The following is a 13,912-nucleotide window of genomic DNA, read 5'->3' on the forward strand; positions in this document are numbered from 1 at the left end:
TGAAAAGAAATATTTTGAATTTCTTTCAATTTCACTAATAGCTTTAAGCTCCTCCTGTTTCTCCTGGTTCCTGGAAGAGTTATTTAACTTAAGTTCGATAGTTTCCACTTCCCTGGTCAGCGCCTCCTTTCGTGTATCAGATATTCTAGCACTCCTGAGGAGCTCAGTGACTCTTCGTCGTCTTCTGTAGAGGGAGCGTCTTTTTCTCTCCAGTTTACTCCTGCTCTTCTTCTTTCTTAGGGGAATATGCCTAGAACATGCTTCTGCTGCCAGGAAGTTGATCCTTTCAAGGCACTGGTTTGGATCCATGTCATTTAAGATATCTTCCCAACATGTTTCGTTTAGGACATGGTTTACCTGGTCCCAGTTGATGTTCTTGTTGTTGAAGTTGTATTTTGTGAAGACACCTTCACAGGTACATGCATTCTGCTGATCAGGACCCCTATGCATGTATGTCTGGACTTTGATTAGGTTGTGATCAGAATTAGTCGTTTTTGATATTCTTATGTCTCTTATCAGGTCCTCATTATTTGTGAAGATAAGGTCAAGTGTGTTTTCTAGTCTTGTTGGCTCCACTATCTGCTGCCTTAAGGTGTGTTTTTCACAAAGACTTAGTAGCTCATGTGTGTGTGACCTTTCATCTGCGCTACCTCCGGGGATTGTTTCAGCTATAACATTATTTGCTCCATTCTTCCATTTTGTATGCCTTAGGTCAGTAAGATGTTTGGGGATGGAGCTGGAAGGTTTTCCAAACAGTAATCAATTTTCAGTAGCTGTTCCTTGAACTGTTGGGAGGTTGCATCTGGTGGCTTATATACAACCACAATGACTAGGTTTTGGTTCTCGATCTTTATTGATAGAACTTCAACCTACCTCATTTGTAGTGTTCAGCAACTCCGTGCAGATGAGGGACTCTTTGACATACAGGCTAACCTCCCTTGTTGCCTGTTCATTCTGTCGCATTTAAAAAGGTTGTAACCACCTATGCATATTTCACTGTCAAAGTGATCTTTTGTGCGAGTCTCTGTGAAGGCTGCAAACATTACATTAGACTCCTCTAGAAGTCCACTGATAAAAGGTATTTTGTTGTTGGTGGATGGCTTAAGGCCCTGTATATTAGCAAATATGAACGAGGTTGTATTCTGTGTTTGTTGGGGGGATTTTGTTATTGGCATCAGTAGTTGTAATTCTGGAGGGCCATGGGTGGCCACTGGCTGCGCCTCCAGTCCAACAAGGCTCCAAGGTGGTGGACTATTTTTTATTTCCTTCCATTTTCTTTTTCAGTTTCCTGCCACTAAAAAATCACCTGGAGTTGGGTTGTCGTAGCTACTATTCTTTGTCTTGTGGGGTCTGTGCCTCCTGGTCCCTTTTAGATGGTATGCAGGGCAGTCGATGTTGTAACACTGCTTCTGGAGGACCGAGGAGTGACACATTTTTGGGTGAAAGAAAGTACAGGAAGAAGAACGACACACTCCTTTAAACAGGAGGTCGCTACATTTTTTGGGATGCTCAAAGTTGCATGTCCCATTTTTTGTCCTGATATTCCATGCTTACAGATGACCCAAGCATAATATTTGCACAAATTCACCTTCGGTTGAGAATTGCTGGGAGGTGTGTTGTCAATTTCTGCAGGTTCTGGGACTGCACTATAATCCTCAGTATCCAAGCCAGGGCCACCCCGTCCTGGATTCCATCTACTTTCCTCAGTAGAGGAAGGAGGAGGAGACTCCTCTCCAACATGTGTACTGTGGGCCACGGTCTTGTGCAATGATGATTGTATATTTACGAATAGATGCTTGAAGGATACGTCACAATACTCCACCCACAAAATTAGGGAAGGATTGGTCCCAAATCCCTAAGAAAGCAAAAGGCTCGGCAGCGGTGCAAAATACTTTCAAACAGGAATCAAGGATGCAATGCGTACACTTAATATAGTTGTGCAATGTGTACATTTAATATAATCGTAAAGGGAACCAAGACTATTCAACATCCTTCACACGTAAGAGAAATTACCAGCAAACCCTTAGAAGTCTTCACGAGTGATCTTGATTAGTTCTTCAAGCCGAATCCTGATCAACCTGGTTGTAATGCCTAAGACTGCGTGCGGCCAACATCAGCATAATAATTGATCCTGCCATCAATCAGGCCTGGCCTGGGACCAGGCGAGGCCTGGTTGACGGACTACCTGGAGGGCATTCCGGGGATCAACGACCCCGCGGCCCGGTCCACGACCAGGCCTCCCGGTGGATCAGGGCCTGATCAACGAGGCTGTTACTGCTGGCCGCACGCAATCCAACGTACGAACCACAGCCCGGCTGATCCGGCACCGTCTTTAGGTATCTGTCCAGCGCCCTCTTGAAGACAACCAGGGGTCTTCCCGTAATGCCCCTTATTGCTGGTGGGAGGTTGTTGAACAGTCTTGGGCCCCGGACACTTACTTTGTTTTCTCTTAGTGTACCAGTGACGCCCCTACTTTTCACTGGGAATATGTTGCATCGCCTGCCAAGTCTTTGGCTTTCGTATGGAGTGATTGCTGTGTGCATAATGGGGACTAGTCCCTCCAGAATCTTCCAGGTGTATATTATGATATCTCTCTCTCGCCTGCGCTCTAGTGAGTACAAGTCAAGTGCTTCCAGGCGCTCCCAGTAGTTAAGGTGTTTGATGGAACTTATACGTGCAGTAAAGGTTCTCTGTACATTCTCTAGTTCTGCAATTTCACCTGCCTTGAATGGGGATGTTAATGTACAGCAGTACTCTAGCCTAGAGAGAATAAGTGATTTAAAAAGGATCATCATTGGCTTATAATCTCTTGTCTTGAATGTTCTCATTATCCATCCTATCAGTTTCCTAGCAGATGTGATAGTGGCATTGTTGTGGTCCTTGAAGGTGAGGTCTTCGGACATTACCACACCCAGGTCCTTCACATTACTTTTCCACTCTATTGTGTGGAGTTTGTAGTATACTCAGTTCTAGTTATTATTTCCTCCATTTTTCTATAACGGAGTAGTTGGAATTTGTCTTCATTGTACATCATATTGTTCTCTGTTGCCCATTGGAAAACTTGATTTATATCTTCTTGGAGCTTTGCCGTGTCCTCAATGGATGACACTCTCATGCAGATCCTAGTATCGTCTGCAAAAGATGATACAGTGCTGTGGTTTACATCTCTATGTCTGATATGAGAATAAGGAACAGGATAGGTGCGAGTATTGTGCCTTGTGGGACAGAGCTCTTCACTATGGCAACATCTGATTTAATTCTGTTTACCACTACTCTGTGTGCGACTGGTTAGAAAGTTGAAGATCCATCTGCCAAGTTTACTGGTTATCCCTTTAGCACGCATTTTGTGTGCTATTACACCATGGTCGCACTTGTCAAAGGCTTTTGCAAAGTCTGTGTATACTGCATCCGCATTCTGTTTGTTTTCCAGTGCATCTAGGACCATATCATAGTGGTCAAGCAGTTGCGAAAGGCAGGAGCGACTGCTCTGAAACCATGTTGCCCTGGGATGGACTGGTTAATCCCTCGAACTGTCTGTTTACAGGATATACAGGTAAACCTGGTGGAAACATCATACATAGCAAGAGATGAAGACAGCTTTAAGAGTTATCGAGGTGACTGGCTGAATATTACCGTGGTGCGGCACTTACCGAACGATTTATGATGATTCTTATGAATATTATGGTATGTAACAAATGTATATGTGCATTAATTATTGAATGATTATTTTAAACATCAAATAAAATGTTTACAGAAATGGCAACAAGATTAAAACAGTAAAACATATAATCAAAAAAAGAAAAATCTGTGCCTCTTGGCACCTGTCAGGTGTCAGCACAACAAAATAAACAAATTTAGGATTAAAACAAACCTGAACTGAACTTGTATATTATCCAGGATTTTTTGTTTAAATACATACATGTTTAGTTATCAAAGTTGTCGTCATACCGGGGGAGGGGTACGTTGCACAATGACAACGTTGTGAATACACAGATCACACAGTAAATATACAGATAACACATCGAGTACACGGATCACACTGAGTACACGGTTTACACAGCGAGTACACGGTTTAGACAGTGAGTACACGGTTTACACAGCGAGTACACGGTTTAGACAGTGAGTTCACGGATCGACATATTAAGGACTGAGAAATCTCAAGTCTGTTTTCTCTGTTATATGACATTTTCCCACTCCCAAAAATGGGGCCTAATGTCCCTGAAGATATAAATGAGGAAAAGGAGAATAAATTTGGAATTTCAACAAAGAGAGTATTTCCCGACACATTTTCTGTACAATGTTCATGAATTTGTTTACAATATATAATGAAATAACTTGTAGACCAACAACTAACATCCATGGTTGTCAGTGGACCGTAGTGAGCGTACCATAGCAAGGTCAGCCATCCAGAGCAATGCACGTAGAGGAACACCTCGTGACCAATTAAGAAATTAACTAGGAAAACAGATTAATAAAAAATTTACATTATTGTTGTTTATGCTGTATTTTTTATGCACTCGTTATAAATTTTTATTGTTATTGGTTGGTTAAATGAGTTATATATATATATAATTTCAACAAGTCGGCCCTCTCCCACCGAGGCAGGGTGACCCAAAAAGAAAGAAAATCCCCAAAAAGAAAATACTTTCATCAATGATAATGTGATTATATATATATATATATATATATATATATATATATATATATATATATATATATATATATATATATATATATATAAAATATATATATATATATATATATAAATATATATATATATATATATATATATATATATATATATATATAATGTGTGTGTGTGTGTGTGTGTGTGTACTCACCTAGTTGTACTCACCTAGTTGAGGTTGCGGGGGTCGAGTCCGAGCTCCTGGCCCCGCCTCTTCACTGATCGCTACTAGGTCACTCTCCCTGAACCGTGAGCTTTATCATACCTCTGCTTAAAGCTATGTATGGATCCTGACTCCACTACATCGCTTCCCAAACTATTCCACTTCCTGACTACTCTGTGGCTGAAGAAATACTTCCTAACATCCCTTTGATTCATCTGTGTCTTCAACTTCCAACTGTGTCCCCTTGTTACTGTGTCCAGTCTCTGGAACATCCTGTCTTTGTCCACCTTGTCAATTCCTCTCAGTATTTTGTAAGTCGTTATCATGTCAACCCTATCTCTCCTGTCCTCCAGTGTCGTCAGGTTGATTTCCCTTAACCTCTCCTCATAGGACATACCTCTTAGCTCTGGGACTAGTCTTATTGCAAACCTTTGCACTTTCTCTAGTTTCTTTACATGCTTGGCTAGGTGTGGGTTCCAAACTGGTGCCGCATACTCCAATATGGGCCTAACGTACACGGTGTACAGGGTCCTGAACGATTCCTTATCAAGATGTCGGAATGCTGTTCTGAGGTTTGCCAGGCGCCCATATGCTGCAGCAGTTATTTGGTTGATGTGCGCTTCAGGAGATGTGCCTGGTGTTATACTCACCCCAAGATCTTTTTCCTTGAGTGATGTTTGTAGTCTCTGACCCCCTAGACTGTACTCCATCTGCGGTCTTCTTTGCCCTTCCCCAATCCTCATGACTTTGCACTTGGTGGGATTGAACTCCAGGAGCCAGTTGCTGGACCAGGTCTGCAGCCTGTCCAGATCCCTTTGTATTTCTGCCTGGTCTTCGATCGAATGAACTCTTCTCATCAACTTCACGTCATCTGCAAACAGTGACACCTCGGAGTTTATTCCTTCCGTCATGTCGTTCACAAATACCAGAAACAGCACTGGTCCTAGGACTGACCCCTGTGGGACCCCGCTGGTCACAGGTGCCCACTCTGACACCTCGCCTCGTACCATTACTCGCTGCTGTCTTCCTGACAAGTATTCCCTGATCCATTGCAGTGCCTTCCCTGTTATCCCTGCTTGGTCCTCCAGTTTTTGCACTAATCTCTTGTGTGGTACTGTGTCAAACGCCTTCTTGCAGTCTAAGAAAATGCAATCCACCCACCCCTCTCTCTCTTGTCTTACTGCTCTCACCATGTCATAGAACTCCAGTAGGTTTGTGACAGGATTTCCCGTCTCTGAAACCATGTTGTCTGCTGGTGATGAGATCATTTCTTTCTAGATGTTCCACCATTTTTCTCCTGACAATCTTTTCCATGATTTTGCATACTATACATGTCAGTGACACTGGTCTGTAGTTTAGTGCTTCATGTCTGTCTCCTTTTTTAAAGACTGGTACCACATTTGCTGTCTTCCATGCCTCAGGCAATCTCCCTGTTTCGATAGATGTATTGAATATTGTTGTTAGGGGTACACATAGCTCCTCTGCTCCCTCTCTCAGGACCCATGGAGAGATGTTATCTGGCCCCATTGCCTTTGAGGTATCTAGCTCACTCAGAAGCCTCTTCACTTCTTCCTCGGTTGTGTGTACTGTGTCCAGCACATGGTGGTGTACCCCACCTCTCCGTCTTTCTGGAGCCCCTTCTGTCTCCTCTGTGAACACTTCTTTGAATCTCTTGTTGAGTTCCTCACATAGTTCACTGTCATTTCTTGTTGTCTCTCCTCCTTCCTTCCTTAGCCTGATTACCTGGTCCTTGACGGATTTCTTTCTGATGTGGCTGTATAATAGCTTCGGGTCAGATTTGGCTTTTGCTGCTATGTCGTTTTCATATTGACGTTGGGCCTCCCTTATCTGTGCATATTCGTTTCTGGCTCTACGACTGCTCTCCTTATTCTCCTGGGTCCTTTGCCTTCTATAATTCTTCCATTCCCTAGCACACTTGGTTTTTGCCTCCCTGCACCTTTGGGTAAACCATGGGCTCATCCTGGCTTTTTCATTATTCCTGTTACCCTTGGGTACAAACCTCTCCTCAGCCTCCTTGCACATTGTGACTACATATTCCATCATCTCATTAACTGGTTTCCCTGCCAGTTCTCTGTCCCACTGAACCTCATTCAGGAAGTTCCTCATTCCTGTGTAGTCAACTTTCCTGTGTGTGTGTGTGTGTGTGTGTGTGTGTGTGTGTGTGTGTGTGTGTGTGTGTGTGTGTGTGTGTGTGTGTGTGTGTGTGTGTGTGTGTGTCGTGCCCTTTCTAAAACTTTCTCTTATACATTTAAAGATATATTTTTTTCATTAATGTTAATGTAAATTTTTTTTAATTTTGCTGCAAAAGAATCTTAGAAAACTTACCTAACCTTATTATAACAAGAACAATTTATTTTAGCCTAACCCAACTAAATATATTTTAGATTTGTTTACAATAATTTAATACTAATCAAACACGGTGAAATATTTTTTTTTTTCGTTAGGTTCAGAATGATTTTGGCGAAATTATTGCATACACAAATTTTCGCTTGTCCTATATTGCAAGATGACCGTTGCTATTTAAGCCAAGATCGCAAGTTCTGCCTATTCGGCACGACACACACACACACACACACACACACATTATATATATATATATATATATATATATATATATATATATATATATATATATATATATATATATATATATATATATATATATTATATATATATTATATATATATATTATATATATTATATATATTATATATATATATATATATATATATATATATATATATATATATATATATATATTTCCATGGGGAAGTGGAACAGAATTCTTCCTCCGTAAGCCATGCGTGTCGTAAGAGGCGACTAAAATGCCGGGAGCAAGGGGCTAGTAACCCCTTCTCCTGTATATATTACTAAATGTAAAAAGAGAAACTTTCATTTTTCCTTTTGAGTTCCCCCGCCTCTGTGGGATACGGCCGGTGTGTTGAAAGAAAGTATATATATATATATGTATATATGTATATATATATATATATATATATATATATATATTTTTTTATTATTATTATCACACCGGCCGATTCCCACCAAGGCAGGGTGGCCCGAAAAAGAAAAACTTTCACCATCATTCACTCCATCACTGTCTTGCCAGAAGGGTGCTTTACACTACAGTTTTTAAACTGCAACATTAACACCCCTCCTTCAGAGTGCAGGCACTGTACATATATATAAATACATATATATAATGTACTGTTGCTCTGTGTACACACATCAAGATATACTCATTGGTATACCTGGTTACCTGGAGGTTATTCCGGGGATCAACGCCCCCGCGGCACTTATTGTACAATAACAGCCACAGCAGATGTTAGTCGCTCATACACCTCACCTCGGCCAGAGATCGACCCACCCAGGTACTTGAGGCTGAGTCAAACGCACTATTACTGAACTAAGAGGTACGTAAAAATAACAACGCCTGGCCCGTATGGGGATCGAACCCACGACATCCGCGTTATTAGCACGGCGCTCTAACCAACTGAGCTAACAGGCCGCTAGGTATATACAGTGCTTCAATGTGCATAACAGATACAGAAATAAAATGTTTGCTTCTAATGGAATAATTGCATCGCTTTATTATTATTATTAGTTTGAATATATGTAATCTAAAAAAAAAAAAAAAAGAAAATTTAAAAACAAAAAAATTATGAAGGAAACTTTACTAAAAAAAAAAAAAAAAAAAAAAAAAAAAAGCAAATTGGTGTAGTGTACAGCGATGCATAATGTTATCGTAGAATAAAAAACAATTAAAACCAGTTTTAAAATGCATCCTCAATGTTGCTCTCTTTATTGTACCTTCAGTGTTGCTCTCTTTATTGTACCTTCAGTGCTGCTCTCTTTATTGTACCTTCAGTGCTGCTCTCTTTATTGTACCTTCAGTGTTGCACTCTTTATTGTACCTTCAGTGCTGCTCTCTTTATTGTACCTTCAGTGTTGCACTCTTTATTGTACCTTCAGTGTTGCACTCTTTATTGTACCTTCAGTGTTGCACTCTTTATTGTACCTTCAGTGTTGCTCTCTTTATTGTACCTTCAGTGTTGCTCTCTTTATTGTACCTTCAGTGCTGCTCTCTTTATTGTACCTTCAGTGTTGCTCTCTTTATTGTACCTTCAGTGTTGCTCTCTTTATTGTACCTTCAGTGTTGCACTCTTGATTGTACCCTCAGTGTTGCTCTCTTGATTGTACCTTCAGTGTTGCACTCTTTATTGTACCTTCAGTGTTGCACTCTTTATTGTACCTTCAGTGTTGCACTCTTTATTGTACCCTCAGTGTTGCACTCTTTATTGTACCTTCAGTGCTGCTCTCTTTATTGTACCTTCAGTGTTGCACTCTTTATTGTACCCTCAGTGTTGCACTCTTTATTGTACCTTCAGTGCTGCTCTCTTTATTGTACCTTCAGTGTTGCACTCTTTATTGTACCTTCAGTGTTGCACTCTTTATTGTACCCTCAGTGTTGCACTCTTGATTGTACCCTCAGTGTTGCACTCTTTATTGTACCTTCAGTGCTGCTCTCTTTATTGTACCTTCAGTGCTGCTCTCTTTATTGTACCTTCAGTGCTGCTCTCTTTATTGTACCTTCAGTGTTGCACTCTTGATTGTACCTTCAGTGTTGCACTCTTGATTGTACCCTCAGTGTTGCACTCTTTATTGTACCTTCAGTGCTGCTCTTTTTATTGTACCTTCAGTGCTGCTCTCTTTATTGTACCTTCAGTGTTGCACTCTTGATTGTACCCTCAGTGTTGCACTCTTTATTGTACCTTCAGTGTTGCACTCTTTATTGTACCTTCAGTGCTGCTCTCTTTATTGTACCTTCAGTGTTGCTCTCTTTATTGTACCTTCAGTGCTGCTCTCTTTATTGTACCTTCAGTGCTGCTCTCTTTATTGTACCTTCAGTGTTGCACTCTTTATTGTACCTTCAGTGCTGCTCTCTTTATTGTACCTTCAGTGTTGCTCTCTTTATTGTACCTTCAGTGCTGCTCTCTTTATTGTACCTTCAGTGCTGCTCTCTTTATTGTACCCTCAGTGTTGCACTCTTGATTGTACCCTCAGTGTTGCACTCTTTATTGTACCTTCAGTGTTGCACTCTTTATTGTACCTTCAGTGCTGCTCTCTTTATTGTACCTTCAGTGTTGCTCTCTTTATTGTACCTTCAGTGCTGCTCTCTTTATTGTACCTTCAGTGTTGCTCTCTTTATTGTACCTTCAGTGCTGCTCTCTTTATTGTACCTTCAGTGCTGCTCTCTTTATTGTACCTTCAGTGTTGCACTCTTTATTGTACCTTCAGTGTTGCACTCTTGATTGTACTCTCAGTGTTGCACTCTTTACTGCACATTCAGTGTTGCACTCTTTACTGCACCTTCAGTGTTGTACTCTTTACTGCTGGCCCGGTGGCCTGGTGGCTAAAGCTCCCGCTTCACACACGGAGGGCCCGGGTTCGATTCCCGGCGGGTGGAAACATTTCGACACGTTTCCTTACACCTGTTGTCCTGTTCACCTAGCAGCAAATAGGTACCTGGGTGTTAGTCGACTGGTGTGGGTCGCATCCTGGGGGACAAGATTAAGGACCCCAATGGAAATAAGTTACAGTCCTCGATGACGCACTGACTTTCTTGGGTTATCCTGGGTGGCTAACCCTCCGGGGTTAAAAATCCGAACGAAATCTTATCTTATCTTATCTTCAGTGCTGCACTCTTTACTGCACCTTCAGTACTGCACTTTCAGTGCTGCACTCTTTACTGCACCTTCAGTGCTGCACTCTTTACTGCACCTTCAGTGTTGCACTCTTTATTGTACCTTCAGTGCTGCTCTCTTTATTGTACCTTCAGTGTTGCACTCTTTATTGTACCTTCAGTGTTGCACTCTTTATTGTACCCTCAGTGTTGCACTCTTGATTGTACCCTCAGTGTTGCACTCTTTATTGTACCTTCAGTGCTGCTCTCTTTATTGTACCTTCAGTGTTGCACTCTTGATTGTACCCTCAGTGTTGCTCTCTTTATTGTACCTTCAGTGTTGCACTCTTTATTGTACCTTCAGTGTTGCACTCTTTATTGTACCTTCAGTGTTGCACTCTTTATTGTACCCTCAGTGTTGCACTCTTTATTGTACCTTCAGTGCTGCTCTCTTTATTGTACCTTCAGTGTTGCACTCTTTATTGTACCCTCAGTGTTGCACTCTTTATTGTACCTTCAGTGCTGCTCTCTTTATTGTACCTTCAGTGTTGCACTCTTTATTGTACCTTCAGTGTTGCACTCTTTATTGTACCCTCAGTGTTGCACTCTTGATTGTACCCTCAGTGTTGCACTCTTTATTGTACCTTCAGTGCTGCTCTCTTTATTGTACCTTCAGTGCTGCTCTCTTTATTGTACCTTCAGTGCTGCTCTCTTTATTGTACCTTCAGTGTTGCACTCTTGATTGTACCTTCAGTGTTGCACTCTTGATTGTACCCTCAGTGTTGCACTCTTTATTGTACCTTCAGTGCTGCTCTTTTTATTGTACCTTCAGTGCTGCTCTCTTTATTGTACCTTCAGTGTTGCACTCTTGATTGTACCCTCAGTGTTGCACTCTTTATTGTACCTTCAGTGTTGCACTCTTTATTGTACCTTCAGTGCTGCTCTCTTTATTGTACCTTCAGTGTTGCTCTCTTTATTGTACCTTCAGTGCTGCTCTCTTTATTGTACCTTCAGTGCTGCTCTCTTTATTGTACCTTCAGTGTTGCACTCTTTATTGTACCTTCAGTGCTGCTCTCTTTATTGTACCTTCAGTGTTGCTCTCTTTATTGTACCTTCAGTGCTGCTCTCTTTATTGTACCTTCAGTGCTGCTCTCTTTATTGTACCCTCAGTGTTGCACTCTTGATTGTACCCTCAGTGTTGCACTCTTTATTGTACCTTCAGTGTTGCACTCTTTATTGTACCTTCAGTGCTGCTCTCTTTATTGTACCTTCAGTGTTGCTCTCTTTATTGTACCTTCAGTGCTGCTCTCTTTATTGTACCTTCAGTGTTGCTCTCTTTATTGTACCTTCAGTGCTGCTCTCTTTATTGTACCTTCAGTGCTGCTCTCTTTATTGTACCTTCAGTGTTGCACTCTTTATTGTACCTTCAGTGTTGCACTCTTGATTGTACTCTCAGTGTTGCACTCTTTACTGCACATTCAGTGTTGCACTCTTTACTGCACCTTCAGTGTTGTACTCTTTACTGCTGGCCCGGTGGCCTGGTGGCTAAAGCTCCCGCTTCACACACGGAGGGCCCGGGTTCGATTCCCGGCGGGTGGAAACATTTCGACACGTTTCCTTACACCTGTTGTCCTGTTCACCTAGCAGCAAATAGGTACCTGGGTGTTAGTCGACTGGTGTGGGTCGCATCCTGGGGGACAAGATTAAGGACCCCAATGGAAATAAGTTACAGTCCTCGATGACGCACTGACTTTCTTGGGTTATCCTGGGTGGCTAACCCTCCGGGGTTAAAAATCCGAACGAAATCTTATCTTATCTTATCTTCAGTGCTGCACTCTTTACTGCACCTTCAGTACTGCACTTTCAGTGCTGCACTCTTTACTGCACCTTCAGTGCTGCACTCTTTACTGCACCTTCAGTGCTGCACTCTTTACTGCACCTTCAGTGCTGCACTCTTTACTGCACCTTCAGTGCTGCACTCTTTACTGCACCTTCAGTGCTGCACTCTTTACTGCACCTTCAGTGCTGCACTCTTTACTGCACCTTCAGTGCTGCACTCTTTACTGCACCTTCAGTGCTGCACTCTTTACTGCACCTTCAGTACTGCACTTTCAGTGCTGCACTCTTTACTGCACCTTCAGTGCTGCACTCTTTACTGCACCTTCAGTGCTGCACTCTTTACTGCACCTTCAGTGCTGCACTCTTTACTGCACCTTCAGTGCTGCACTCTTTACTGCACCTTCAGTGCTGCACTCTTTACTGCACCTTCAGTGCTGCACTCTTTACTGCACCTTCAGTGCTGCACTCTTTACTGCACCTTCAGTGCTGCACTCTTTACTGCACCTTCAGTGCTGCACTCTTTACTGCACCTTCAGTGCTGCACTCTTTACTGCACCTTCAGTGCTGCACTCTTTACTGCACCTTCAGTGCTGCACTCTTTACTGCACCTTCAGTGCTGCACTCTTTACTGCACCTTCAGTGCTGCACTCTTTACTGCACCTTCAGTGCTGCACTCTTTACTGCACCTTCAGTGCTGCACTCTTTACTGCACCTTCAGTGCTGCACTCTTTACTGCACCTTCAGTGCTGCACTCTTTACTGCACCTTCAGTGCTGCACTCTTTACTGCACCTTCAGTGCTGCACTCTTTACTGCACCTTCAGTGCTGCACTCTTTACTGCACCTTCAGTGCTGCACTCTTTACTGCACCTTCAGTGCTGCACTCTTTACTGCACCTTCAGTGTTGCACTCTTTACTGGAGTTTGTCTCTGCCAGTGATGGTGTGGAGTGCATTTTCTATGCTGTTTCATTTTCATCCACATAATTATGTCTGACTAAACGAATCCCTAAACATATTATTTTCTTCGTGTCCTCGGGAAATACAGGTAGACAAAAACAGTCATACACTATTACGTAAGAAAATCTATAAATATCCAAAGGTTTTTAGAACATAGCTCAGCCCACTCTATTGTGAGCAAACAAGTATATTGCTCCCATAACTTGGCCTGTTAGCTCAGTTGGTTAGAGCGCCGTGCTAATAACGCGGATGTCGTGGGTTCGATCCCCATACGGGCCAGGCGTCCAAAGCATTTTTTTCTTTTTACGTACCTCGTAGCGCACTGATAGTGAGTTTGGCTCACAAAGAAAAGTAGCTGTAGATATCCAAAGGCAGATAGAATAATTTTACATTTAAAGTGAGCATAGCTTTTTCCCAACCTATTGTAAGCAAGCAGGCTATCACTTCGGTAAGTCGGCCTGTTAGCTCAGTTGGTTAGAGCGCCGTGCTAATAACGCGGATGTCGTGGGTTCGATCCCCATACGGGCCAGTCTAAAGTTTTTATTTTTTTTACGTACCTCGCA

General features: G+C 42.1%; 1 protein-coding gene and 3 non-coding genes across 6 annotated transcripts in view; 2 read left to right on the top strand and 2 right to left on the bottom strand.

Annotated features, from left to right (window-relative positions):
• Positions 1-13,912, bottom strand: part of LOC128693337 (ligand of Numb protein X 2) — a 581,167-nt gene that overhangs the window by 296,254 nt on the left and 271,001 nt on the right. The window lies entirely within an intron of this gene.
• On the bottom strand, positions 8,306-8,379 carry TRNAI-AAU (transfer RNA isoleucine (anticodon AAU)). The gene has a single exon. It is a non-coding gene; the product is annotated as a tRNA-Ile (tRNA).
• On the top strand, positions 13,555-13,628 carry TRNAI-AAU (transfer RNA isoleucine (anticodon AAU)). Its single transcript has one exon. It is a non-coding gene; the product is annotated as a tRNA-Ile (tRNA).
• TRNAI-AAU (transfer RNA isoleucine (anticodon AAU)) lies at positions 13,805-13,878 on the top strand. Its single transcript has one exon. It is a non-coding gene; the product is annotated as a tRNA-Ile (tRNA).

This window comes from Cherax quadricarinatus, chromosome 28 (genome assembly GCF_038502225.1).
Source record: "Cherax quadricarinatus isolate ZL_2023a chromosome 28, ASM3850222v1, whole genome shotgun sequence".
Lineage (NCBI taxonomy): Eukaryota > Metazoa > Arthropoda > Malacostraca > Decapoda > Parastacidae > Cherax > Cherax quadricarinatus.